The sequence below is a fragment of the Pleurodeles waltl genome, chromosome 8 (genome assembly GCF_031143425.1).
Source record: "Pleurodeles waltl isolate 20211129_DDA chromosome 8, aPleWal1.hap1.20221129, whole genome shotgun sequence".
NCBI lineage: Eukaryota > Metazoa > Chordata > Amphibia > Caudata > Salamandridae > Pleurodeles > Pleurodeles waltl.
In genome coordinates, this window is record NC_090447.1 from 1,320,700,052 (window position 1) to 1,320,727,409 (window position 27,358).

Below are 27,358 nucleotides of genomic sequence, written 5' to 3' on the forward strand. Positions count from 1 at the left end.
GTTGCGTCGATTTCTCCTGGAAAGTCGGGCGGCGTTGTCCTTGCGAGGCCATGCGTCAAAGTTTCAATCTCACGGCAGGCGTCGCGTCGATTTCTCCTGCGGAGTCGGGCGGCGTTGTCCTTGCGAGGCCGTGCGTCAAAGTTTCGGTCGTCCCGAAGACGTCGCGTTGATCAGCGTCGGTGTGCGGCGTTTTTCTTGCGGCGGAACAAGCTGTGCGTCGAAAAGTTCGGCGCACGGAGCTTACAAGAGGAAGAGAGAAGTCTTTTTGGTCCTGAGACTTCAGGGAACAGGAGGCAAGCTCTATCCAAGCCCTTGGAGAGCACTTTTACAGCCAGACAAGAGTTCAGCAAGGCAGCAGGCCAACAGCAAGGCAGCAGTCCTTTGTAGAAAAGCAGACAGGTGAGTCCTTTGAGCAGCCAGGCAGTTCTTCTTGGCAGGATGTAGTTTCTGGTTCAGGTTTCTTCTCCAGCAAGTGTCTGATGAGGTAGGGCAGAGGCCCTGTTTTATACTAAGTTGTGCCTTTGAAGTGGGGGTGACTTCAAAGAGTCTCTAAGAAATGCACCAAGCCCCCTTTCAGCTCAATCCTGTCTGCCAGAGTCCCAGTAGGGGGTGTGGCAGTCCTTTGTGTGAGGGCAGGCCCTCCACCCTCCCAGCCCAGGAAGACCCATTCAAAATGCAGATGTATGCAAGTGAGGCCGAGTACCCTGTGTTTGGGGTGTGTCTGAGTGAATGCACAAGGAGCTGTCAACTAAACCTAGCCAGACGTGGATTGAAGGGCACAACAAGATTTTAGTGCAAAGAAATGCTCACTTTCTAAAAGTGGCATTTCTAGAATAGTAATGTTAAATCCGACTTCACCATTCAGCAGGATTTTATATTACCATTCTGGCCATACTAAATATGACCTTCCTGCTCCTTTCAGATCAGCAGCTGCCACTTCAACAATGTATGAGAGCAGCCCCAATGTTAGCCTATGAAGGGAGCAGGCCTCACAGTAGTGTGAAAACGAATTTAGGAGTTTTACACTACCAGGACATATAACCACACAAGTACATGTCCTGCCTTTTACCCACACAGCACCCTGCTCTAGGGGTTACCTAGGGCACACATTAGGGGTGACTTATGTATAGAAAAAGGGGAGTTCTACGCTTGGCAAATACCTTTAAATGCCAAGTCGAAGTGGCAGTGAAACTGCACACACAGGCCTTGCAATGGCAGGCCTGAGACAAGGTTAAGGGGCTACTGAGGTGGGTGGCACAACCAGTGCTGCAGGCCCACTAGTAGCATTTAATCTACTTGCCCTAGGCACATGTAGTGCACTCTACCAGGGACTTACAATTAAATTAAATAGTCAATCATGGATAAACCAATCAGTAGTACAATTTACACAGAGAGCATATGCACTTTAGCACTGGTTAGCAGTGGTAAAGTGCCCAGAGGTCAAAAGCCAATAACAACAGGTCAAAAAATAGGAGGAAGGAGGCAAAATGTTTGGGGATGTCCCTGTCAAAAAGCCAGGTCCAACACATAGCAAGTGTGTAATTGTGCCTACCTATGTTTGTAGGAGAGAACTATGAGACTAGCCGTGGTTATGTTTGCAGATATTTCCCATTGCTGGACTAGGCTGTAAAATGCAGGTCTCCCAATTGAATATTGGCACAGGAAAATCTCCAGATGTGAAGTGTATTATCATCGGAGGTAGCGTTCACAGGAAACTAGAGGAACACGTGTCTAATAGTTAATCCTTTTTCTTAATGGCGCTATAAAGGATGTTAAAAATCAAACAAATTAAAAAGGGTGCGGAGACAGAAAAAAAGTTCATTGCCTTATTTCTCATGCTGTTGAGTGACAATGTTTCTTATTTTGAGTCAAGCAATTAGCTATGGATGGGTATTTTTTCTAAAGGTTGAGCTAGATGGGTCTTTGTGCACATTTGTGTTGTGTTACTCCACGTGACAGGTCGATTAATACAGGAATGTAATCAGTAATGTTAACCATTCTTTAGCTGCCCCTTCTTTACCTGGCCATACTTGGCCTTTGGATTTGGCATTAATTATTGTATTAAATTAAGGCAGTCGGTATTAAATTGTTCCTATGTCTTTGTTTATCCATTGTGGGACTCGGTCACTACATAAATTTGTTTGCTATTACTTTAATAAACCACACTTTCGGCCTCATTTTGAATTTTCCCGTCCGCCAAACTCCCGACAGGGTGGCCACCGCCATAGTGGTGACCACCCCAATGGACCTATTAGGTATTTTCCACTAAGCTGATGGTTGAAAACCTCGGTTTCCGCCCCTCAACCTAGCATGAAACAGGCACTAGCATTGTCTCCGTCTCATAATCGAGCCGACTGCAATGCAGTCACCTGCAAGGTGCATCAGCACCCTTGCAATGTTCACTGTGTGCACAGCATGCAGTGAACATTGTGAGGGTGCTGGGCAGGGGGACCTATGCACTGCCCATGCCAAGTGTATGTGCCCCGTTGTGTCCCTCACCTGTTCACAGCCAGCCTTTTCATGGCAGTAAAACTGCAATGAAAAGGCTGGCGGAGAACAAAGTTGTAATCCGCAGGGAAGCAGGGCATGCAGTGCTGCCCTGGTGGATTACGACATCCACCCGCCGTCAACTCGCGGGAATCACAGATCCTGGCAGAGACAGCAGAACCATGGCAGTCTGACCTCCAGGGCCCTAATGTGGTGGTCAGACCGCCACAGCAGCAGCGGTCCTGACTGCCATTGTGAGGCTGGCAGTCCTAGGACCGCCAGCCTCCCAATGAGGCCCCTTGTGTGGAATAGCTCAAAATAAACATCTTTGACACAGAATAATGTATGCCTTTAGACTATTATAAAAAAAGACAGACATTGAGCTATCTGAAGACCGCTACCTGCATCCTGGAGACTTTTCACTTTAGACCAGATAAATTTGCATTCCTTAGTGCAAATGGGATTTATTTGTGCTTGTATAGACTGATGGGCTCTAAGCTCACAATATTGAGTGCAAAGCCAAGGACTTTGGTACTAACGTTTCACCTATACTTAACAGCTGTAACCTTTCAAGCTATCTTTTTGTCTATCCAAGAGAGTTGTCATGTAGGCAAGTAATGCACTGAGCAATAATCTTTTTCTTAGCTTGATGCGTTAACAAGTTTGATATTCTCTATTCGCCACTTTGGGCTTGGATGTATTCTTTTATGGTGGTTTGATAAAGTGTTAAGTTTGATATGTGTTTTGTGTGATTCTTACCTTAGATCATTTTCTATTGAATCACTAAAAGCTACATTAACCAAACATGACCAACTGAAATAATATAAAGTAAATTAAAATATGATAAACTGGAGTAAGCTAAACTGATCTGAAATAAACTTCATTAAACTAAAGAGTTTTGGTATAATCGTTGCACTGACCTTAAATATGAAGGATTGATTTCTTCATGTCCTGTGGTTATGTGAGTAACTGGATAGCTTAAAATAGGTACCTTTTCACTTTTGCTGGTAGTCACTTCTGAGAAGTAAACTTTCTGCTTTGCTAAAATTATTTTTCATGGTAGAATTATTTCTATGCCAACCAGTTGGCTGGATGGTAGATCTTTGCTTCATTAGGTTTTGCTTTCATTTGAATTCATTTATGAGCCAAGTGAGAAGACGATGTGACTTGTCTCACACTTTTAGGTGTGGAGTCCAAAGTGCCAGGGGAAAGACTTTTCTAGCTCTTCCATCTTCACTGTATTTGTAATCAGCTCTGGCTTTTGGGAAGTGTGACTGGTGCAGCTGCACCTGGTGCTGAGCTCAGGGGCACTGTGTTTAGAAACACTTACGGGTTTGAAAGCACCCTTTGCAGAATTCCTTGCTGTTCAGAAGTTTCCATGCAGCAATAAAAATGTCAAAATAACTCTGATGATTAATGTTCATGCTGGAGAAAGAAGTGGATTTTTTCCTAGAGGCAGTTTTGACTCATCATAATGTAGTGAAAAGGAATTATATGCCTGCTGCAAAGAACGTGTACCATACAGATCGCAGAAATGTATTTTACATCTATAGCTGGGTGGGGTGCTGCTTTTGTCACAGAGATTGTTTTATTACTTACAGTTCATAAGTTACAATCCTGATATAGCACAGTGATCTATGTCCTGTCATGAAAGAGCTGCATGCAAACTGCAAGGCAAAGGGTTAGAACCATAAGTTATTCCCCAGTATTTCATTATCCTTATGTTTCTGAAAAAAGTTAGTTTTGGTGAAACATACTCCTATTAGTAAAACCAGCTCCAACCATTGTCGTGTGTATAAATCCTGAGTTTGTACTTCTCTAGACCAAACACTCTTGAAGTATACTGCCTACTAGTATGGCTGACATGTGACTCATACAGCTTGTAATCCTCATTGTCTTGCAACATTTCCTGTAGACTGATTTACACATGTATGAGTGTATGATGTAAAGTGCTCTGACTCCCTAAACTGGTTTCAATAACGCTATTAAACAAATTAAATGCATGCAGGAGAGGCTATGTAAAGATGAGGTGCACCCTTTGAGAGGGATAATGGACGAATCCAAGGAAAATGAGGTAATGGTTGGGGGGGGGGAAAGATTGTTGCACCGGGTCCCACCCAGGGGCAGCCCCTCTGCTATGGCGTAGGAGCGCCGCCCCACTGCTATTAAAGCAGCAGAAAAATAAAATGATAATACATTATTATCATGCTATTATTTTCTGCTGTCTAGGGTGGAGATAAGCCAGCATCCTCCCCGTCAGGATGGAGGCGGAGTAGTGGTGCACTCTAAGTGCGCATGACAGTTTGGCCGGCCATCTGAGGCCAGCCAAACTGACGTGCACTTAGAACACTTCACCCCAGCTATATTTCACAGCCGGGTGGAGGCCAAGTGAGTGGAGCAAATGAAGCACCAAGGAGATGGAGAGGTGAGGCTGCAGATTAGTACATTTTTAAATTATTACCCTACCCACACTCCGTGCGCTGCCCCACCAGCTTTGACTGGTCGCAGCCCCTACCGGCACCACCAGTACTAAATCAGGCACTGGTTGTAATTTTCAACAGAAAGCATTGACATTGACTATGCTCAGTATATCAGGCTCCAGGACACCAGTCAGTCTGTGTCTTAGAGATAGTCTCTGACTTCTGCTGGTCAATCGATTTATAATAAGGGTGGTAAAGGGTGTATACAACTTCGCCGAAAGGTCACCTCGCAAGATACGTGCCCTTAAAGTTATTTTATAGATTCACATTCGTTCTCAGCTGAGAATTCCTTAGCTGCGCGTATTCGCAGACGTGTATGCACTGGGGAGAAATGTTCCTTTAAGAGACACCTTCATTGTAAAGAAACTCGTGCATTGAGCATGAGACAAGAAATTGAGCATGGGTGAAATTTTAAAATTCAAGAAGCCATTAATCTTTAACAATTTACACGAGAAAACAGCAGGTGGCAGCACTTGACACGCCATGAGAACTTTCTTCTACCTGAAATACGGAGAAATAGGCCGGTTGGAAAATTTTACTTTCTGGAATTAGCACTATGACACGATTTCTTTCTTGTTTTGGGGACTCTGCGAAAAGGTCATTCAAACTTCTCAGGGATGTTAATGTATCAATGCACTGGAGAACTATAAGGCTGCCTGATTTTATCTGGCACATACCTGGCCTCAATGAGTAGTCTGTTAAAATGATGATTGCTCCTGGGGTTCCGTATGTGTTGCTTAGGTGAGCAGGTGTCCTGCAAAAACCTAGCGCTGAATACTGTAGAATCCATGGTTGATAAAATGAACCACACGAGGGAGCTCTATGACGTACCACATCTCACTGTAGCCCATTCTTTAAAAAATCCTCTTCATTGCTGATTGTGCCCGCTTGCATTTGGTGCACATTGGTGTGTCGTGTCATAGATGGGCAAATAGGGGCTTGTAAGCATTACTGAATGGGTACATCAATGAATGCTTCTATCCATGCCTCTATTCAGCCGCCCACTGGCCTGTTCATAGATTCAGCAGCTCACAGTTTTTCAATACCGCACACAAACTCACTGATTAATAAACATGCACTTTCACTTAGAAGCCAAGCCATAACTATTGGCATGGCCAATGCTTTTAACTTAGAGGCCAGCACTATTGGCATTGCCAGTGCTTGTTTATGTTTTATGTTATCTCTACTGTGGGACATGACAGCTATGGATTATGTTTTCTTGGCAAACAATATGAGAGATATGTTTATCTTCCACAAATTTACGGCGGCGCGTCACTATACAGATACATTCATCTAGTCCCAGTCCTTGAAGAAAATGGCTGCTTTAGAAATACACCCATGAAAATTATGAAGCATACTTTGAGGGTACGTGCACCAGTGTTTGTAGATAACATTTTGTTTACCACTGCCATTCGTTTATTCACGTAGATCATAAAAGGGACATTGGAAATAGACAAGTAACTTACAGTGGCTTGCCCCTTGTACTACAATGCAACGGCCCACATTACAAATTCAACAAAACCGGCTCAATTGCCATTACCATGCGCTAATACCCAGCCAGATCAATTACAAGTTAATCCCTTCGAAATGGGGAATAACTGTGTGGACGCGGTTTTACAGGGCAGAGCTGAGCAGGGTTTTCCCTGTTCCTGGAGGGATTAGCACTCCCCTTTACCACCCGCTTTTAGCAAGGCATGCTGCTGAGCTCAGATCTTGCAGAGCAGGTGCTTGAATTCCACTCAAGAAGTCATGAACATTGACACTTTAGCTCGATTGACTGAGCTTGTTTTAAGGCTGGGGATTTTCAGGAACTTTTGAAAGGTAATGAAGTTTAGTGAGTTAATATGCACATGTGCAACTTAGAGAACTGAGTTCAAATGCAAGGTTTTCTATTTGAAAAAGCGTTTCACCCTGTAAAAAATCTATTTTAACTGGTTAAACCCTACTATTTTATCCTGTTTGAAAGCAGCTGACTTTCACCTTCACCTCACAGAAGTGCTCAAATGAAACTGTGGGCTGGGGTGTACACTGCATCCGACTTGTACAGCCACCTACAGCTCACTGTTATGCACTAAGCAGAATCCTATCAGGGCTTTTAACCTCTCTTGAGTTGAACAGAACCCCACACAGCATATTACCATGGTCTACTACGCATTGGGCGCCTGCCCTCTATGATACACCGGCGCCATCCCATAATTTCATCTGACGCAGTCATTATCTTCAGAAGAATGCAAGGACTCAGCACAGTCTTTCATTCACCCTTGCCCTCCCAGTCACTTTCTTTACCCTTCTAAATCCAGGTCATTGCTCAGCTCAGACAACTGCTCCTGTTGGGCTTGAACAAATGTGGGGACTCAAAAAGAATGTCCTGATGCGCTATCAGTTGTAAAACCAGACACCTTTCTATTCAGCTCCTTCCTGGCCTTATTGATTGCAGCCGGCTACTGTACGCCCTCCATAAAACCTCCTAAGCAACAAGCTAGTCGACAAGACATCTGTGGGAATCCACGTAACCTTCAATATTTCTAAGTACTGCTTCATGAAATTCAGCAAATTCTGCCCAGTGGATAACACCATATCATTCTCCCCTAGATGAGTAATTGCAGCAAATCGATATACTCATTTACCCAAAATGTATCCTTGGTCACCTACTTCAAATGACTGCCCAAGGGGTAACTTATGCCTGTATATACAGCAACACCACATCACTCTTCTTTGCTGCGGTTGCAACCCCGTGGAGTCCCACATCAGTGCATCCTCTGCCATGTCATTCTTCTTCTGCCTAACCTGTGTCACAGCAGAGTCTTCCCCCTGCTTTCTTGACCAACTGCTACAATCTGTCCTATACTGGATCTCGCTGTTGAGGCCTTACCCTGCACTGCATCACTGACACTCCCCAGACTCATGCCTTGGTTTCCCACTTCCCCTTTCCCCTGTGCCTCAAAATCCCCCATGCCCCAAAAAACCCCTGGGCCCCTGATAACCCTGACTCATTTTTTCTTCCTTCTAATCCCTCATACATCTGCTCAGTCACCCTGGTACTCACATCCTGGCCCCTCTCCCAGGGGGGACCTGTTGTCTTCTCTCCTTGGTCACTTGTCACCTTCTTGATGCCTATCCATTCCACGGCTTGCCCTGAGTCCACCTTTCCTGCCCAAGTTACTTTCCCTGCCATCAGAAGACTCACATTCTACATGTTCCCCTTTTGGACTATTGCCACCTGAGCTTGTCCCTAGCCAGTGTCAGACCTGTCTCCCCCTAAAGAGGAGTCTCATCCTTTGGCCCTTTGCTACCCCATCCCAGGCATGCCTCACATAAGGCACTGCTGGCTCCATTATCTTTACCACCACCAACCTGGGAGTAGCCCTGTGCTCCACTGCCAGTAACAATTTGTTTGCCCCGTTCCAGACCTGCAGCTTTCTACAGCACCAGCATCACTTATAGCCCCATCTGCCTCCACTCACTGCCTCAGACTTGATTTGAATTACAAATTATTATTCAATAACCCAAGAACGCTTCTCTTGGGAAGTGAGACCGAAACAGGGCCCCTACTATTTGGCATGGAAAATTCTCTGGGGGCCTCCCAAGCTCCTTCAGGAGCTCCATACTGCCGTCTTCCAGTGTAGGCTGCTGCCGGTCACCTGCACTCTCCCTGGGCCCTGCAGATCCTGCCTGCAGATGATTATCTGGGAACAAAGGCACAACAAAGTCTGCAGCACCCCACCACCCGCTCGGCCCAAATACTGGCCATGGGGATTCCCAGCCCTCTAGGGTTGCTACCTACAGTGCCTGCACCTTTCTTATATGCCAGATAGTGGTACCACGACAACTTGGACTTCTGTCAGGTCCATCTCACTGGTGCATCTATTTTGCTTGACTCCCTACTCCCCTCTACTACGAAGGAGGTACCAGGTACACCAGAGGCCCCACACTAGACTTACTGCGTGATGTTGCTAAATTCTTGCCTCAGCCATGAGATGCACCAGGGCCAATTAGGCATGCCATCTTCCCTCATTCTGAATAGACCCTGGCTCCTCTGGAATTCCTTGTCCAATGCCTCCACAGCCTAGACTGGTATCACTCTTCTTCCAATGAGCACTGCGGCGGCACAATAGCACTCCTTCTACCATTCTTCTCAGGGTCCCCCACTCTCCTGAGCTTGGGATGGTCGTCCACTTGCAAAAATCACAGAAGAAACACCTGTGGAGGCTGCGGGGTGGGGCAGCAGAGAAAAGCTTGACCCACCCTGAGCAGCCAATGCAAACCACCCAACTGCTTCCAAAAGTGCTGTGAATTTCAAGTCTGGGGTGGGGGGGGGGCAATAAAACCATCAATTCGCAATGTCATCAAAAATTACAGCCATATATTAGCATAATTAAGGCAGTGTTACACACAAAATAAGAAAATTGACACTGAAATTTTAGACCTTTAAGAACTGCGTCACAAATTCAGGAATTCTACAAATTAACTTCAGCTCAAAGGAAATCGCACTCACTGCCATACACACTGACGCTAGGTGGACAGCACTACTGCTGACACATCACTACTTTGCTTACTCCCTGTCCGCCCAACCTCCCCGAGCACAGAGTGTGCTGCAATGGTCATACTCAGGCCCAGATTTTCCTTCAACAACTACGTCATAGTGTAGTCAGGATGGGACCCTTCCCCATAACGTCATGCATTATTTGTACCACTCCTCTCTGTTCACAGCCTTGTGGAGCTGTTCAAGTGTTTATTTTTTGCAGAGTGGCTAGGTTACCAGTGGCAGACTATGTATCCTGTAGTCACAATACTTCTATCTCTATTGAGGTTACATCGAGATTTAAGCATTGTTGCATTTTTGCAAATCCCTTCAACATAGCTTTGAAAAAATCCCTCACTACTTTTGCACTGGGTGCTGGAGCCCTAATTAATCTCCAGACATACAGGAGGTCATTATGACTTTGGCAGACGTGTACACCATACGCCAAAGTCCAGATGGTCAGATTGCTGCCAGTGCGTCCGCCTTCCTGCAGACCCCATTATGAGTTCGGGCGGAAACAGAGTTTCTGCCCACTGGCCCAGTGGGTAACAGCCTACAGCATTATTGCCAGCTCATATTAGAGCTGGCGACAATGCTGTAGTGTGTAGGGTGCACCAGCACCCGTCACAAAGTTCTCTGTCTGCAGACAGTGAACTTTGCGACGGGTCTGGCCAGGGGGGGCCCGCACTGCCCATGCCAAGTACATGGGCAGTGCAGGGCCCCCCCTGAGGCACCCTGCACTCCATCTGTGCCAGCCTTTACATGGCGGTGCTACCACCATGTTAATGCTGGTAGAGTGGGAGGTCATAATCCCCAGGGCAGCACTGCTTGCAGCACAGCCCTTGCAGTGGTCCCAACCAGACTCAGTGTCATACACTTTGGTCACTAGGATTCACTCAGCAGTATCTCTACTGAGCCTTGCTCTCTCCAGGTGCTCTCTTCCTCCTCACCAGGTGTGCGGGTATTGTCAGTGAAGCAGAATGCCGGTGCTCCAGGCTCAGGGCAAGTGGTCTTGACTTCCTGGGTGATGGTCTCTCACCCAGCAGAGAAGCCTGCAGACCTTGATTCCTAGTCCGGGTTCTAGCATCTAGAAGTCTTGATGATCTTTTCTCCAGTTGAACCTGTTGGTAGAACAATGCTGTTGAACAACTTGGGGGATTCATCCTACCACCTTTACTGTCTAAATCCAGAGATGGATGTGAGCTAATGTCTGGTCTGTTGATATTCTTACTGTGGTTGTCCAATTGTTTGAAGTGCCCTATCCTCTGCCACACTCTTTATCAAATGGCAGTCTGCCACAGCAGGACTGGCTCCAATTTTGATTGACACACAACAGAGGTCAAGGGAGTAACCAGCACTCATAGCTGTCTGTCAGCCTCCACTGAAATATACCTTCTGAAGGTTCAAAGTCCTAAAGCCTTCCCCTCTTTGATGCCTGCCTGGTCCTATAGTGCCAATCTTATCAAACCCACCTCCCTGAAAATGATCCCAGGCTCTATTGATCAGTAACTCTTCCTGGAATCAAAGAGGCCTTTGATGTACACAGAGGATGCTCTGCTGCACCTTCTCTAGCATGTGTGTTCCCTCTCCAGCCCTAAGGAATGTCAGCATTCTACATCTCCTGTCTGGAAGTCCTCACCACCACTATCTTTTCCAGGTCACGGGGCCTCCAAAATGCAAACCACAGGCCTCCATGTTATGTACGATGAACAGACACACATATCCCAGCACACACACAGGAGTATCATGTGCTGTGTGGTGTTACAAACAGTCAGCATGTAGGCCAAGGGTGAGTTAAGTACACAACAGTTGAATTTTTCAGAAGTGGCCCCATGGCCACCAAATCCGGTGGCATAAGTAAAAAAAGCCTGTTCACACTAATGATCACTATTAAACGCAAGCACTGATGAGGACAGAGAAACAGAACACAAGGTCAATTTATGTGAAGATGAATCTGAAGTTCAGTGTTGGTCATTTTTTATCACATTGTATTTGAAAGAGATCAATATAGAGTATATATGTGTACATATTTTATATTTGTTATTATATTTCTGAAAATCTTCATTCTACCATTTTGGCTTTGGTGAACATTAAGTATACTTATCATTGTCTTTATGGTGTGCACATAGACAAATGTAGTTTACTAATGACAGATATTCTGGTATCATTGCCGTGTACATGTTTACCAGACAGCAAATTGATGTGGTCTTACAGGATAAACATGTGAGGGGATGTGCCCTTCATTATATTGTTTGATAAGATTGTATATCACACATCTGGCAACGAAGACCATTCCATGTCAATACACACTTTTTTTTAAATTTGGACCATTTTAGTAGCTTTTTTGCAATTTTGTCTCATTTCATTCACATTATTACACTTTAATTATAATTTGCACCTTGCACCTTGTTGGAAGTCAATTCGAAAAGCACTTACATCTCGTCCAATAGATTGAAGCTGTTGATGCTGGGACCACCTATATACTTTTTGAATTTTGGCCTTGAATCGTGCAATAAAGCAATGTATTTTATGTTTCACAAATATTTCACAGAAATATAATTACTATAAAATATGTATTGAAATCATGTGGAAAATATTTCAGAATGCGTCAAAATGCTAGGCTTCCCCACAGGAGGCGTAACAAGGAGGAATTCAGTGTTGAGAAATGTATTACTGTGACAGGCAAATGCATTTAAATGATGTTAAAAATTATCTCAGGGATGCTGTAACTGGGTTTGCGATTGCCAAAATAGTTATATTTGTTTGTTTACAAAACTGACTGAGCCTTTGAACATAAACTTCTTATGTTAAAGTGTTTTCTCACTGTCGGCTAACTTATGTTGGTACAACTATGAGTAATGGAGTGCTTTTCCTTTTATTTTGAGATAGGCTTCTGTGAAGCTGAAATGGGTCAGCCTTGAGCACACATAGATTGGTGGGTGCGACTGGTGTGCCACTTCTCGGTTTGCCCTATATTACAAGAAGGCAAACTGGTTCTGATGGAGCATGGTTGTTCCCAGGCATCCGCCCTTGGATTTTGGTGCATTCTCAGATTTACCATTACTGGTAGATGTGGGAATGCGTCAAAATGCTAGACGTCCCCAGAGGAGGCGTAACAAGGAGAAATATGCTTGTTTCTCTTTGTTTTGTCCTTTTTCTACATGTGCTACATGCTGCTGCACATATAGACAGAGGAAAATGCCTCAGAAGATTGTTTGTGTAGGAAGATGTCCAGCAAACACAGCAGTCATTTGAATTTGTGGAGCATTCATTTACCTCTTTAATGTAAACTGCCTGCTCTAACTACCACCATATTTTGTGCTATTCATTTTCTGACTACAACTTTAGGCTCCTGTTAGCATATATATGGCATGTAATTAATCAAACAATTTCAGACAACTCTATGTTTGAATTCTTTACCGCCAGATACATCTTTCTAGCATTATTTTGAATTATGTTGTATGGGAAAAATATTTAAATTATAGTACTGTTTTTAAAAGCCAGCAAAATTGATCATGTAGGAAGTACGCAAAACAGACAGAACATCAAAAGCAAATATATCACAAAGATGAAAGTTTAAAGTGAGCACAATGAGCTTAAGTATATCCAGCATATGCCCAACATGTTAGAGCTATTAGAAAAATTGGAAATATTGGCAGAGTTCTGTATAATGATGGCATATGGCACAGCATGTTATAGGGTGCATGGCCTTCAGCTGCCATAGGGAATATGTATTGATATTTGTATAGCACAAACCTAGCCAAAACGCGGCGGAGTGCTATTGGTAACTAGCCCAATCCAAGATTGTTTACCTAGAAGAAGCAGATGTAAGAGGGACAACTGATGCCTTTTTAAAGTGTTGAGATGTAGTGTTCTTGGAAACTGTGGTCCTTTAGCATTTCCTTCAATTGAAGGAACACAGGGGCAGTACTGATGGACAAAGTGATGTTAGCACAGTTGTGAGAAAGTTATCCTTTTCACCCTGATCACTGCCATTTTTTGACTGATACTGGTGGTTACTGACTCTGAATGTGCCCTGGACTCTGCTGCCCAGGGCCAGTGCACTGTTTAAAACGTATATGCTAAGTAGGTGTAATTATAATTAGCACTGACAACCTACCTGTAAGTCCCTAGTATATGGCAGGGCATGTTGGTTTAGGGACCCTAGTGGAGTTAGGACACCCAAGGGTGTACTGCTGTCTGGTGTCATTTTAAAGGCTGGTTTGCCTTGCTGGCTGCTTTTAAAATAAAATGAGGCCCAAATTCAACTTTGAAATTAAAAGTACTTCTAAAGTCTTAAACGAACCTAATTTTACAAATACGTCACCCCTAAAGCCTGCCTAGGTGTCCCAAGGTAGGTTGTAGGGTGTAGTGTAATTGTAAGCAGGGGCATAATAAAAGTTGTTTTACAAGCCCTGGTGAGAGAAAAACTGCTAATTTCATTTTCCCCAATTGTAGTGCATTAGCTCCGTAGGCTAACATTGGAAGGTTTATTTTAAAATAATACAGTCCTACTCTTGATAGGAGCAAGCTAAAAAGACATTTAAGATATCAAATAAATAATTAGAATGAATCCAAAAACTTGCCAATATTAGCTTTATTATAACTATTACAAGGCGAGACTTTTAGAACTCTTTCTAAAAGTTACCTAAGATCAACCCTGTAGTAGCCTTTCAGCCTCTGGCAGGCTGAGTCAACCTACCTTGATGAGGTGTGAAGTGGCCTGGCTGAGACAAACAAAGCATCTGGTGGGTGGAGTTCTGCAACAGCAGATGACAGAGCGGGAAGGAGGGTAGGTGGTCAAACTGGTCTTCAAAAGAGGGAAAGACACTTGAGACAGAAACCAAACCTTCCCCATTTCCTGCACCACCAGCCAGATGGGAGTTCCAGTAATTAGATTAAGAGAGGGGTGGTGATGGGAATGTTAGGGAAAGTTAGCCACACCACTAGGTGGGCTTAGCCAGACCTGCACCTCCAGAAGAGATTTTCACCATCTTGAATTTTTAAGAAACAGTGTTTTCTGGGTTTGAAATATGCCGTTTTTCTCAGGAGGTGGCCTTCACAGAACGTGGTACCCTGCCTCCCACTAGTCAGGGGTGTCTCCTTGCTTACCAACCCAAGAACTTACATACATATGGAAAAGCTGCCAGGCAACTCAGATCCCGGCTGGAAGAAAATCAGAAGAAGGACTGTCTTGCTGAACCCCTGGTCTCACCTAAAGGACTGCACCCACAAGGACTGCACAAGCTGCACACTCTGGGCTTCACCACAAAAATGACTTTGCCTTGCTTCTAAAGATCCGAGAGTGTGCTCCTGTAAGCAACATGTACAAAGGAGCTTCCAAGAGACCCATGCATCAAGTCCTGGCAGAAGAGCCCAGCTGACCAACATAGTGGACTTTCAGGATTTTGACCAGATGCATGCTGGGAAATGTAGTCCCAACTCCCAAGGAGCAACTCACAGCTTCTGGAGCCTTGGATCAAGTTTGTGGACAATGCAAGTCCCTAAAAAGACTTCTGGAAGAAGGCATAGAGGTTTGGAATGACTTTGGAAAAAAGCTCCATAAGGTGACCAATTTGTCGATGACAGTCAAGTTAGCGATATCAAACCGTGACCCAGCCTGAATTTCAGGTTCATCCTGCTGAAGCTCTGGAGCTTTTTCCCATCGATGAGACTTCCAGGAGCTGACCGACACCTCATGCTGAACCAAGCCACTGACGTTGCATCGAAAGCAGGCTGGGAGAGGAGCCCCACTCAAAAATAAGACAAAAAGCTCCAGAAAAGAGACTTATGGCCTGATTTAGGACTCAGCGGACAGGTTACTCCACCACAATGGTGATGGATATCCCATCCGCCAAAATCTAAATTCCATAGGATTTAATGGGATTTAGATTATGGCGGGTGGGATATTTATTAATGTTACAATGGAGTAACCCGTCCGCCGAGTTCTAAATCCGACACTAAGTTCGAAGGTCAAATTTTGACCAAGGCCTCCCACTCAGTGTATCTGTCTTGGGCTCCATTACGGTCAGCCTCAAACTTTGACTTTGTCTGGGTCAAGCTCGACTGGATGTCCGCGGTTGGCGCTTTTTGCTTTTAGAAACTAGAAAGCACATTTTTACATTTAATCTTTAAAAATCAATGTCTTTGGTTCCCTATATTAATGAAAAAATGTTTCCTTTTGTTATAAATGCTGTTGGATATTTATTGTGTGTTGTGGACCATCAAAGCTACTGCTTTAGGTACAAGAGTGGTAGGTTGGCGGGGAAACCTCCACCTGGAGCATTGATGAGTCAAAGAAGAGAAGTCGTCCAGCCCTCTTTGCATGCAGACTGTGGAAAATTTAAAATTATTTCTTGGAACTTGGCTGGCATCAAGTCTAAGGTTAATTGCAAAAGTTGGGGAAAATTAGTTGATGATTTTGATGTGTGCCTTTTTCAGGAGTCATGGACCACAAGCATGGTCCATGGGGTGGGGTTCACAAATCTGGATGTGGAAGCATCTCCCTCAAGAATGGGTCATCCAGAAGGGTGTCTCATTATATGGGTTAATGTTAATTTGAAGTGTACTATTAAAACAGTGGATGCTGGCTCTAGAAACCTACTGGCAGTTAAACTAACAACTACTAAAAGTGTGAAGTCTGCCCTATTTGTCAATGTATATAATAGATTTTCTATGCAGCATCAGGAATCCCCTTCAGTAGCAGCCTTGGAAGACCTTTTAGAAAAGGTAGATGGTCATGATTTTTTACTGTTGACAGGAGACCTAAACACAATATACGAACCCTCAGAGATGCTCGCTAATGTCACAGAGGAGGAGGACGAGGTGTGGGGAATCCCTGGGTTGGGCCATGCGAGTCCATCTAGAAATATGAAAGTTGCTCTTCAGTTCACCTCGTTAACACTTTAGCATGGTTTGCATGCTTCCAATGGGCATTCAACCACAGAGAAGCATTTAAAACATAAGTCAAGGATCAACTTCATTTTACTGGATTTACACTCTTGGTTTCATATGAACAACATGAAGATAATTGAAAAGTTTGATAGTGACCACAACGCTTTGGCCTTGGACCTAGATCATATGTATAACACCTAGAAGTCAAACCAGGGAAGGAGGTAATTTATCCAGTAGTTACTACTAACAACAGAAGGAAGATCAAATGGCCCAAGATCGAGCGGAAACCAGATACTCTTGCCAAGATATAGGCATTGGAATTGCAACACTTATAGATTTAAACAATCATGATAGTGATGTACAGGGTACCTGTTGGAAATGGCCCTTCTGCAGGGTTATCCCCAGACTTTTTGCCTTCCTCCTTCTCTTTTTCTGACCTCATTTTTGCTGGTTTTTAGACTCTGCACACTTTACCACTGCTAACCAGTGTTAAAGTGCATATGCTCTCTCCCTTTAAACCTGGTAACATTGGATCTTACCCAATTGGACTATTTAATTTACCTATAAGTCCCTAGTAAGGTGCACTGTATGTGCCCAGGGCCTGTAGATCAAATGCTACTAGTGGGCCTGTAGCACTGGTTGTGCCACCCACTTAAGTAGCCCCTTTACCTTGTCTCAGGCCTGCCATTGCAAGGCCTGTGTGTGCAGTTTCACTGTCACTTTGACTTGGCATTTAAAACTACTTGCCAAGCCTAAAATTCCCCTTTTTCTACAGATAAGTCACCCCTAATGTGTGCCCTAGGTAACCCCTAGAGCAGGGTGCTGTGTGGGAAAAAGGCAGGACATGTACCTGTGTAGTTTACATGTCCTGGTAGTGTAAAACTCCTAAATTCGTTTTTACACTACTGTGAGGCCTGCTCCCTTCATAGGCTAGCATTGGGGCTGCCCTCATACATTATTTGAGCGGTAGCTGCTGATCTGAAAGGAGTAGGAAGGTCATATTTAGTATGGCCAGAATAGTAATACAAAATCCTGCTGACTGGTGAAGTTGGATTTAATATTACTATTTTAGAAATGCCACTTCTAGAAAGTGAGCATTTCTCTGCACTTAAATCTTTCTGTGCCTTACAATCCACGTCTGGCTGGGTTTAGTTGACAGCTCCTTGTGCATTCACTCATTCACACCCCAAACACAGGGTACTCAGCCTCACTTGCATACATCTGCATTTTGAATCTGTCTTCCTGGGCTGGGAGGGTGGAGGGCCTGCTCTCACACAAAAGACTGCCACATCCCCTACTGAGACCCTGGCAGACAGGATTGAACTGAAAGGGGACCTGGTGCACTTCTAAGCCACTCTTTGAAGTCTCCCCACTTCACAGGCACATTTGGGCATCAAACAGGGCCTCTGCCCTACCACCTCAGACACTTCCTGGAGAAGAAACCTGAACCAGAACCTGCACCCTGACAAGAAGAACTGCCTGGCTGCCTAAAGGACTCACCTGACTGCTTTCTACAGAGGACTGCTGCCTTGCTGTTGCCCTGCTGCCTTGCTGCTCTCTTGCTTAGCTGCAGAAGTGCTCTCCAAGGGCTTGGATAGAGCTTGCCTCCTGTTCTCTGAAGTCTCAGGACCAAAAAGTCTTCTCTCTTGCAACTGGACTCCTTGTGCGGTGAAAAATTCGACGCACAGCTTGCTCCACGGTGAAAAATTCACTGCACTCCGAACCGGGACGACGCTGCTTGACTTTGCAAGGAAAAGTGGATGCAGCGCCTGCGGTGCGACCGGAAGTTCGACACACGGTCCACTTTTGACAACGCCGCCCGGCTTCCAGAGGGGAAATCAACGCAGCGCCTGCCGTGAGGGAGAAATTTACCTGCACCGCCTACCGGAACAACGCAGAGCTGGTGAACAAGCCCAGGATTCCACGCACAGACCCCGGGGCATCGGAAAACCCCGCAACCCGAAGAGGAGACCCGTCCGCGTGCCGGAATTCGGCACAACGTCTTCCCTGCGTGGAAAATAATGACCCAAGTCCGTGTGTGAAGGGGCGAAACCGACACACACACCGTTTTCCACGCATCTCCTCCTCTGCGGCCCATTGCGGAGATTTTTCACACAAACCAGGTACTTTGTGCTTGAAAGAGACTTTGTTTGCTTTGAAAAGACTTAGGACACTTTGGGGGTCATTCTGACCCCGGCGGTCTAAGACCGCCGGGGCCAGGGTCGGCGGGAGCATCGCCGACAGGCCGGCGGTGCCCCGCAGGGCATTCTGACCGCGGCGGTTCAGCCGCGGCCAGAAAGGGTAAACCGGCGGTCTCCTGCAGGTTTACCGCTGCCCTTAGAATCCCCCATGGCGGCGCAGCTTGCTGCGCCGCCATGGGGGATTCTGACACCCCCTACCGCCATCCTGTTCCTGGCGGTTCGCCCGCCAGGAACAGGATGGCGGTAGGGGGTGACACGGGGCCCCTGGGGGCCCCTGCCGTGCCCATGCCACTGGCATGGGCACGGCAGGGGCCCCCGTAAGAGGGCCCCACAAAGTATTTCAGTGTCTGCCTAGCAGACACTGAAATACGCGACGGGTGCAACTGCACCCGTCGCACCTTCCCACTCCGCCGGCTCAATTCTGAGCCGGCATCCTAGTGGGAAGGTTGATTTGCCCTGGGCTGGCGGGCGGCCTTTTGGCGGCTGCCCGCCAGCCCAGGGCAAATCTCAGAATCACCGCCGCGGTCTTTCGACCGCGGTGCGATGTTCTGACGGCGGAACCTTGGCGGACGGCCTCCGCCGTCCGCCAAGGTTAGAATCAGCCCCTTTATATCACTTTCCAGTGATATCTTTACATTTTCTTATTGCATCTTTTATCGTTTTGACCTGCAAATATCCAGATACATTTTATAAATTTTTCTAAACACTGTGTGGTGTATTTTTGTGGTGCTATATTGTGTTATTGTATGATTTATTGCACAAATACTTTACACATTGCCTTCTAAGTTAAGCCTGACTGCTCAGTGCCAAGCTACCAGAGGGTGGGCACAGGATAATTTGGATTGTGTGTGACTTACCCTGACTAGAGTGAGGGTCCTTCCTTGGACAGGGGGTAACCTGATTGCCAACCAAAGACCCCATTTCTAACATTGGTGATCAGTGCTGAGGATAGGACTTGTATTTGTGCAGTGACATACAGTAGTTAAGTATTTCACTACCTACCCACAGCTGAAGGTCAACTTGATTTTTATCTCTTTTTGCAAATTTGTTTTTTCTGACAATTTTCTAAACCTAAATCCTCACTCAACATGTGTCAGGATGGGTCTCAAGCAGGAGATTTTGACCTAGCCCTGTTGGAGACAAATACTGTCAAACAGCTAAAAGGGTTCTGCAAGGAGATGAGGGTACCCACCCAAGGGGCCTCCAGAAAGGAGGACTTTCAAGTGGTGCTGAGGGCCTGGGCAGAAGCCCATTTAGAGGAGGATGCTGAGGAGGAGGAGCTAGAAGATGGCCCCCCAGAGGATTGTTTGCCATCAGTGGGTGATGTTACCACTGCATTTGTGCCCCCTTCCAGACCAGGGAGCAGTGCCTCTGATCAAGGCCTGACCGCAGAGGAAAGGAGAGAGGAGAGGGAGTTCCAATTGCAAATGGCAAGACTAAAAATTGAGGCTCAACAGGAGGAAAGAAGGGCAGAGAGAGAAGCACAAGCAGCTGAGAGAGCCTTGGCTGAAAATAAACTTTTGTTGGCTCATTAACTGAGTCACAAGGAGCTGGATCGTAAGCAAAACAGTCTGAATCCAGCAGTAATGGTGGCAGCATACAGACAGGACCTGCTGGAGAAAAGAAGGTTCGTATACCCAAAAATGTGGTGCCCAGTTTTGTGGTGGGAGATGACATAGATAAACGTCTAGCTGCTTATGAAGTTGCACTAAGGGCTCATGAGGTTACTGAAAGCAATGGGGTACAGCTATGTGGAGTTATGTGCCATCATTGGGGAGGGACACACTTCTCACATTGGACACAAAGGATTAAAACACATACCCACTTCAGAAAGCCATTTTACTTGCCAAGTTTGGGCTGACCCCTGAGAAATACCATCAGAGGTTCAAGGACAGCACCAAACTGTCCACACAAACATGGGTAGATTTCTTTAACTTTCTCAGTAAGGCACTGAATGGATGGGTGCGGGGCTGCAAAGTAGATGATTACAATGGATTGTACAATTTGATTCTGAGAGAGCATATGCTCAGTATTTGTTTTACAGAGTTGCGCCAGCACCTAGTAGACAGTAAGCTTACTGATCCCAGGAAGCTTGCTGAGGAGGCGGACCTCTGGGTTAGCACCAGAGTGTCCAAAAAGGTACCTGGGAGTGACCCCAGGAAGGGTGATTCCAGTTCCCCCAACAGAGTGAGGGGGAGGTTAAAGATGACCCAGACAAGTCCCAGAGTGAGGGGGAGGAAAGGGTTCCCATGCACCATCTGAGAAACAGGGTGGTGGTTCTGGTGGGCGGTGGCACAAAGCATCCCATTCCCAACCCCGCTGCTTTGAGTGTTCCCAGCTAGGACACAGGAAAGGGGACTCTGTCTGTCCAAAGAAATCACCCAGTATTGGGACCTCTACAGGGGTGGCCCATGTGGCCTTAGGGGATAGTAGTCCCCAGGGGCAGGTCGTAGACCATGCCTTCATCACCTTTAGTTGGGAGGTGGACTCAGAGGGTAAACTGGTGATCCCTGAGGGTGGGAGTCGTCACTTCCACCAGGTGGGAGTGATTGGGGTCCCAGTCACCACTCTGAGAGACTCAGGGGCTAGTCTGACCATGATGGTGGAGAGACTAGTGTCACCAGAGCAGTACACCGGACAGGTGTGTAGAGTGACTCCAGCCATTGGGGAGAATTTCTTCCGCCCCATGGCCCTGGTGTCCCTAGAGTGGGGTGGGGAGGTGACCCAGAGGCGGGTCATAGTTAGTCCCCAGTTTCCCATTGACTGCATTCTAGGGAATGAGTTTCCCCTAGTGTTAGGAGAACTGAGAGGGTTGACCCCTAGGGGTGCCCTGACATTTCAGATGTCTGTCAGTACCACTCCCCAGAGGAGGGTATGTGAGCCCAGATGTGGAGGCACAGTGAGGAAGGACTCCCCCTTGTCCTCTGTTCAGCCTCAGGCTACAGACCCTGGGCTGAGTGACCAGTATCAGGGACCCACCCCTGAACTGGTGAGAATGGAGAAGGGGTGCAAGACCCCTGGGGCTACTGCCCCCCATTTTGCGATTCTTCAGGAGCCCCTTGGGAGCTCCGTACTAGACCCCCAGCTGGAGGAGAAGCTCATCCAACGGCCCCCCTCAGGGTCTCCACTTAGCAGTGGATGGTCTGGGGCCTGGCACATGACACTGACAGTGGCGTCTGTTGGTTCCTGTCCTTATGGGCAGAATTTTCCCTGGGTTGGGAACAGAAGTCAGACCCAAGGAATGGAATGGGCCACATCACTTTGTTGGCCATGGTGGTACTGTCTGCATACTGGGATGCATCTGTGAGCATGTTAAAATTAGGAGCTTCCCAGACGGGGTCCTCAGGTGATGAGAAGGGTTCCCCATGGGCCAGTTCAGTGGCCCCGGAGAGCATGGACAAAGAAGCCTCACTGAGTTCAGAAAGGCGTAGAACTGGCAAGTGCCCCTGCAGTAGTGGGCCATTGTCCATGTTCTATCGCCTTAAGCAGGGAATTCCATCTGAGTGTTGATTAGTCTACCCTGGCTTTAGGCTGGAAGGGGGATATGTTGGAAATGGCCCTTCTGCAGGGTTATCCCCAGAATTTTTGCCTTCCTCCTTCTCTTTTTCTGACCTCATTTTTGCTGGTTTTTAGACTCTGTGCACTTTACCACTGCTAACCAGTGCTAAAGTGCATATGCTTTCTCCCTTTAAACCTGGTAACATTGGATCATACCCAATTGGACTATTTAATTTACCTATAAGTCCCTAGTAAGGTGCACTGTATGTGCCCAGGGCCTGTAGATTAAATGCTACTAGTGGGCCTGTAGCACTGGTTGTGCTACCCACTTAAGTAGCCCATTTACCTTGTCTCAGGCCTGCCATTGCAAGATCTGTGTGTGCAGTTTCACTGTCACTTCGACTTGGCATTTAAAAGTACTTGCCAAGCCTAAAACTCCCCTTTTTCGACATATAAGTCACCCCTAATGTGTGCCCTAGGTAACCCCTAGAGCAGGGTGCTGTGTGGGTAAAAGGCATGACATGTACCTGTGTAGTTTTCATGTCCTGGTAGTGTAAAACTCCTTAATTCGTTTTTACACTACTGTGAGGCCTGCTCCCTTCATAGGCTAGCATTGGGGCTGCCCTCATACATTGTTGAAGTGGTAGCTGCTGATCAGAACGGAGTAGGAAGGTCATATTTAGTATGGCCAGAATGGTAATACAAAATCCTGCTGACTGGTGAAGTTGGATTTAATATTACTATTTTAGAAATGCCACTTCTAGAAAGTGAGCATTTCTCTGCACTTAAATCTTTCTGTGCCTTACAATCCACGTCTGTCTGGGTTTAGTTGACAGCTCCTTGTGCATTCACTCAGACACACCCCAAACACAGGGTACTCAGCCTCACTTGCATACATCTGCATTTTGAATGGGTATTCCTGGGCTGGGAGGGTGGAGGGCCTGCTCTCACATAAAGGACTGCCACACCCCCTACTGGGACCCTGGCAGACAGGATTGAACTGAAAGGGGACCTGGTGCACTTCTAAGCCACTCTTTGAAGTCTCCCCCACTTCACAGGCACATTTGGGTATAAAACAGGGCCTCTGCCCTACCACCTCAGACACTTCCTGGAGAAGAAACCTGAACCAGAACCTGCACCCTGACAAGAAGAACTGCCTGGCTGCCTAACTGATTTCTACAGAGGACTGCTGCCTTGCTGTTCCCCTGCTGCCTTGCTGCTCTCTTGCTTTGCTGCAGAAGTGCTCTCCAAGGGCTTGGATAGAGCTTGCCTCCTGTTCTCTGAAGTCTCAGGATGAAAAAGACTTCTCTCTTGCAACTGGACTCCTTGTGCGGTGAAAAATTTGACGCACAGCTTGCTCCGTGCTGAAAAATTCACCGCACGCCGAACCGGGACGGCTAAAGGAAAAGATCGACGCGGCGCCTATGGTGCGACCGGAAGTTCGGCGCACGCCCAACCTGGTACAACGCCGCCCGACTTCCAGAGGGGAAATCAACGCAACTCCTGCCGTGAGGGAGAAATTTTCCCACACCGCCCACCGGAACGATGCAGAGCTGGTCAACAAGCCCAGGATTCCACGTACAGACCCCGGGGCATCTGAAAACCCCGCAACCCAAAGAGGAGACCCGTCTGCGTGCCGGAAATCGACACAACATCTTCCCCACATGGAAAATAACGACACAAGTCCATGTGTGAATGGTTGCACACACCATTTTCCACGCATCTCCTCCTCTGCGGCCCTTTGCAGAGATTTTTCACTCAGACCAGGTACTTTGTGCTTGAAAGAGACTTTGGGGGTCATTCTGACCCCGGCGGTCTTAGACCGCCAGGGCCAGGGTCGGCGGGAGCACCGCCGACAGGCCGGCGGTGCCCCGCAGGGCATTCTGACCGCGGCGGTAAAGCCGCGGTCAGACCGGCAACACTGGCGGTCTCCCGCCAGTGTACCGCCGCCCTATTGAATCCTCCAAGGCGGCGCAGCTAGCTGCGCCGCCGAGGGGATTCCGACCCCCCCTACCGCCATCCAGTTCCCGGCGGTCCGCCCGCCGGGAACCGGATGGCGGTAGGGTGGGTCGCGGGGCCCCTGGGGGCCCCTGCAGTGCCCATGCCACTGGCATGGGCACTGCAGGGGCCCCCGTAAGAGGGCCCCTACAAGTATTTCACTGTCTGCTTGGCAGACAGTGAAATACGCGACAGGTGCAACAGCACCCGTCGCACCTTCCCACTCCGCCGGCTCGATTACGAGCCGGCATCCTCGTGGGAAGGGAGTTTTTCCCTGGGCTGGCGGGCGGTCTTTTGGCGACCGCCCGCCAGCCCAGGGAAAAACTTAGAATACCCTCCGCGTTCTTTCGACCGCGGAGCGGTATTTCGGAGGGGGAAGTCTGGCGGGCGGCCTCCGCCGCCCGCCAGACTTAGAATGACCCCCTTTGTTTGCTTTTAAAAGACTTAAGACACTTTATATCACTTTCCAGTGATATCTTTACATTTTCTTATTGCATCTTTTATCGTTTTGACCTGCAAATATCCAGATAAATTTTATATATTTTTCTAAACACTGTGTGGTGTATTTTTGTGGTGCTATATTGTGGTATTGTATGATTTATTGCACAAATACTTTACACATTGCCTTCTACGTTAAGCCTGACTGGTCAGTGCCAAGCTACCAGAGGGTGGGCACAGGATAATTTGGATTGTGTGTGACGTACCCTGACTAGAGTGAGGGTCCTTGCTTGGACAGGGGGTAACCTGACTGCCAACCAAAGACACCATTTCTAACAGTACCCTTAATAACTTCACCCAGTTACTCAAAAAAGTTAAACCTTTCTTTTACAAACAACTAAAGGGCAATGCTATACACATCAACAAAGATCAATGGTATAATGAATCCTGTAAGGCAGCAAAGAAATATCTAATGGGGTCATTGACATTAGGAAGCAGCATTACAGTGGCCATCAAAAGGAAGCAATATACTGAAGTGTAAGCTGAAGCTAAAAAAGGATTGGGTGGAATCCCAATGAGAGAATTATCCATTGAAGCAAAAAATGAGACAGTAAGTTGTTTTGGCATATTGTGGCTAAGGGCACTAGGAGACAGATTTCAGAAGAAGACTTTAATATTCAGTCCCAGTTGTGGGTAAATCATTTTAGCACTCTATGCCAGACAGAGTTTAAAGGCACTGGGGTCAGACAACCTTCCAGGTGCTGGCATACACTGGGAGCTCTGGGAAGCTAACTTTAGTGATTTTAGTCTAGAGGAACTAAGTTAGCTCTTTCTACATTACAGAGAGGTAAGGCTCCCAGTTTAGATAAAATCCCAGGTGACCTGTAACTCTCAGAATTGGGAGTATGGAGAATCATCCTTAATCGTTGTGTTTATGCTATTTTAAAAGGAGCACAGAACCCTGATTCTTTGCTAGGGGCGGAGATGGTTCCAGTATATAAAAAAGGGGGAATAAAGTGGTCCCGTAAAATACAGGCCTATTAGTTTTATAAACATTACTCAAAAACTGTTTTTTAGACACGTCCTGGGAAGAATATTGGACTGGGTCAAAGAGCATGGGATCCTCTCACCCTTTCAGGCTGGGTTCAGGGAAGAGACTGGTACCATTGATCAGTTATTCAGGTTCTTAACAATCCTATGGAAGTATGTGGTGATTAAAAAGGAACACATATATGTTGTCTTTATAGACTTACGAGCCACCTTCGATCTTGCTCACAGACCGAAGTTGTGGGCAGTGTTGGAGCAGCAAGGTGTTTCTAACTATCTCTTACAAATGATCATCAGGCTCCACCAGGGGAATTATAGATAAAATGGGGTCAAAATGGGGAGCTTACAGAACAATTAAGGTGGAGAGGAGGGTGAGGCAATACTGTTCACCTTATACATTAATGGATTCATTGAGTCCTTATTTCACTCTAATGGAGAACATCCCAAGCTTGTTGGTAGTTCAGTCGCGTCACTATTGTTTGCAGATGACACACTTCTGGTATCCAAAATACCAATGGGGCTTCAAAATGTTTTTGACAGATTTTCAGCCGCATGCGAGGAACTTGATTTAGAAGTTATTGTCAACGAAATTCATGGCTTTTAATCCCCAGGAATCATTAAATCGTAAAGTGAAGATAGGCGATATTCACCTAGAATAAATGAAAAATGTTATCTATTTAGGTGTAAAGTTCACTAATACATTAGGGTGGACTCCACATAATACCAACTGCTAATTTACGCTCCAACATGTTAGTTCTGCCCTGTACAGAAGACTAAAAAAATGCATGAATAGTCCCGGTGCCACTGCTATTGATATTTACAGAGCAAAGGGGGTTAGTGCCGCACTCTATAGTGCAGAGATATGGGGTTCACAAAACCTTAGAGTGTTCAAGAAAACAGGGAATGTTTTTATGAGATCAATCATGGGCCTACCCCATAACCCTTAACCCTGATACGCTTGGATCTGGGTTTGCAAAATATTGTTCATGTGGCTGCATTCAGACCCTTAGCCTACGTGACATGTGTTTGGCACAATAGTTCTCCTCTTCCTATGAGAGAATCATTGAATGAAGTTATGACACTTGACTGAAAGGGAATATTCCCTGGCTGAAATACGTTAAAACATGGTTAATTACTCTGGGTATGGGTGAACTATGGACATACCCTCAAAGTATTACTAAAGATACCCTAGTTATTCTCAAGAAGAGTTACTGGTCCTCCATAGTCTGGTCATGGTTAAATCAGGGTACTCGGTGGGATTTAACTGGTAGGTTTTTGGACTTTAAAGATAATTTACAATGTGAGGAATTTATAAATCAGATTGTACCTCCGCAAGCTAAGTCCTTATACCTACAATTAGATATGTTATCCTGCCACTGAATGGCTTTTGCTGCAGATGGAATTACCTAATATCTCCCCCTTCTGCTCCTTCTGCTATGATTGCTCTGAATCAGAGGAGCATTTTCAATTTTTTTGTCTTAGTTGTGCCATGAATAGGAAAGCATGGCTTACTCCGATTTGCAGCATTTTGGCGTTAAAGCAAATGAGGCCCACCATCAGAATCCTCAAAAGTGGCTCATCTTTTGATTATTTATTGTGTGCATGGCATGTTAGATGTAAGTATATGTTGCTTTTGGATAAATAAGTCTCTCCCTTTAACTGTTGACCCATATTTTGTCCAGTTTATTGATTCTGTACATGTTTTAAAAGTCATATGTGAATTGTGACATGCACTGGTGAAGTCTAGGGACCTCATGTCGACTTTGGTGGTCTCAAGACCCCCAGACTCATGG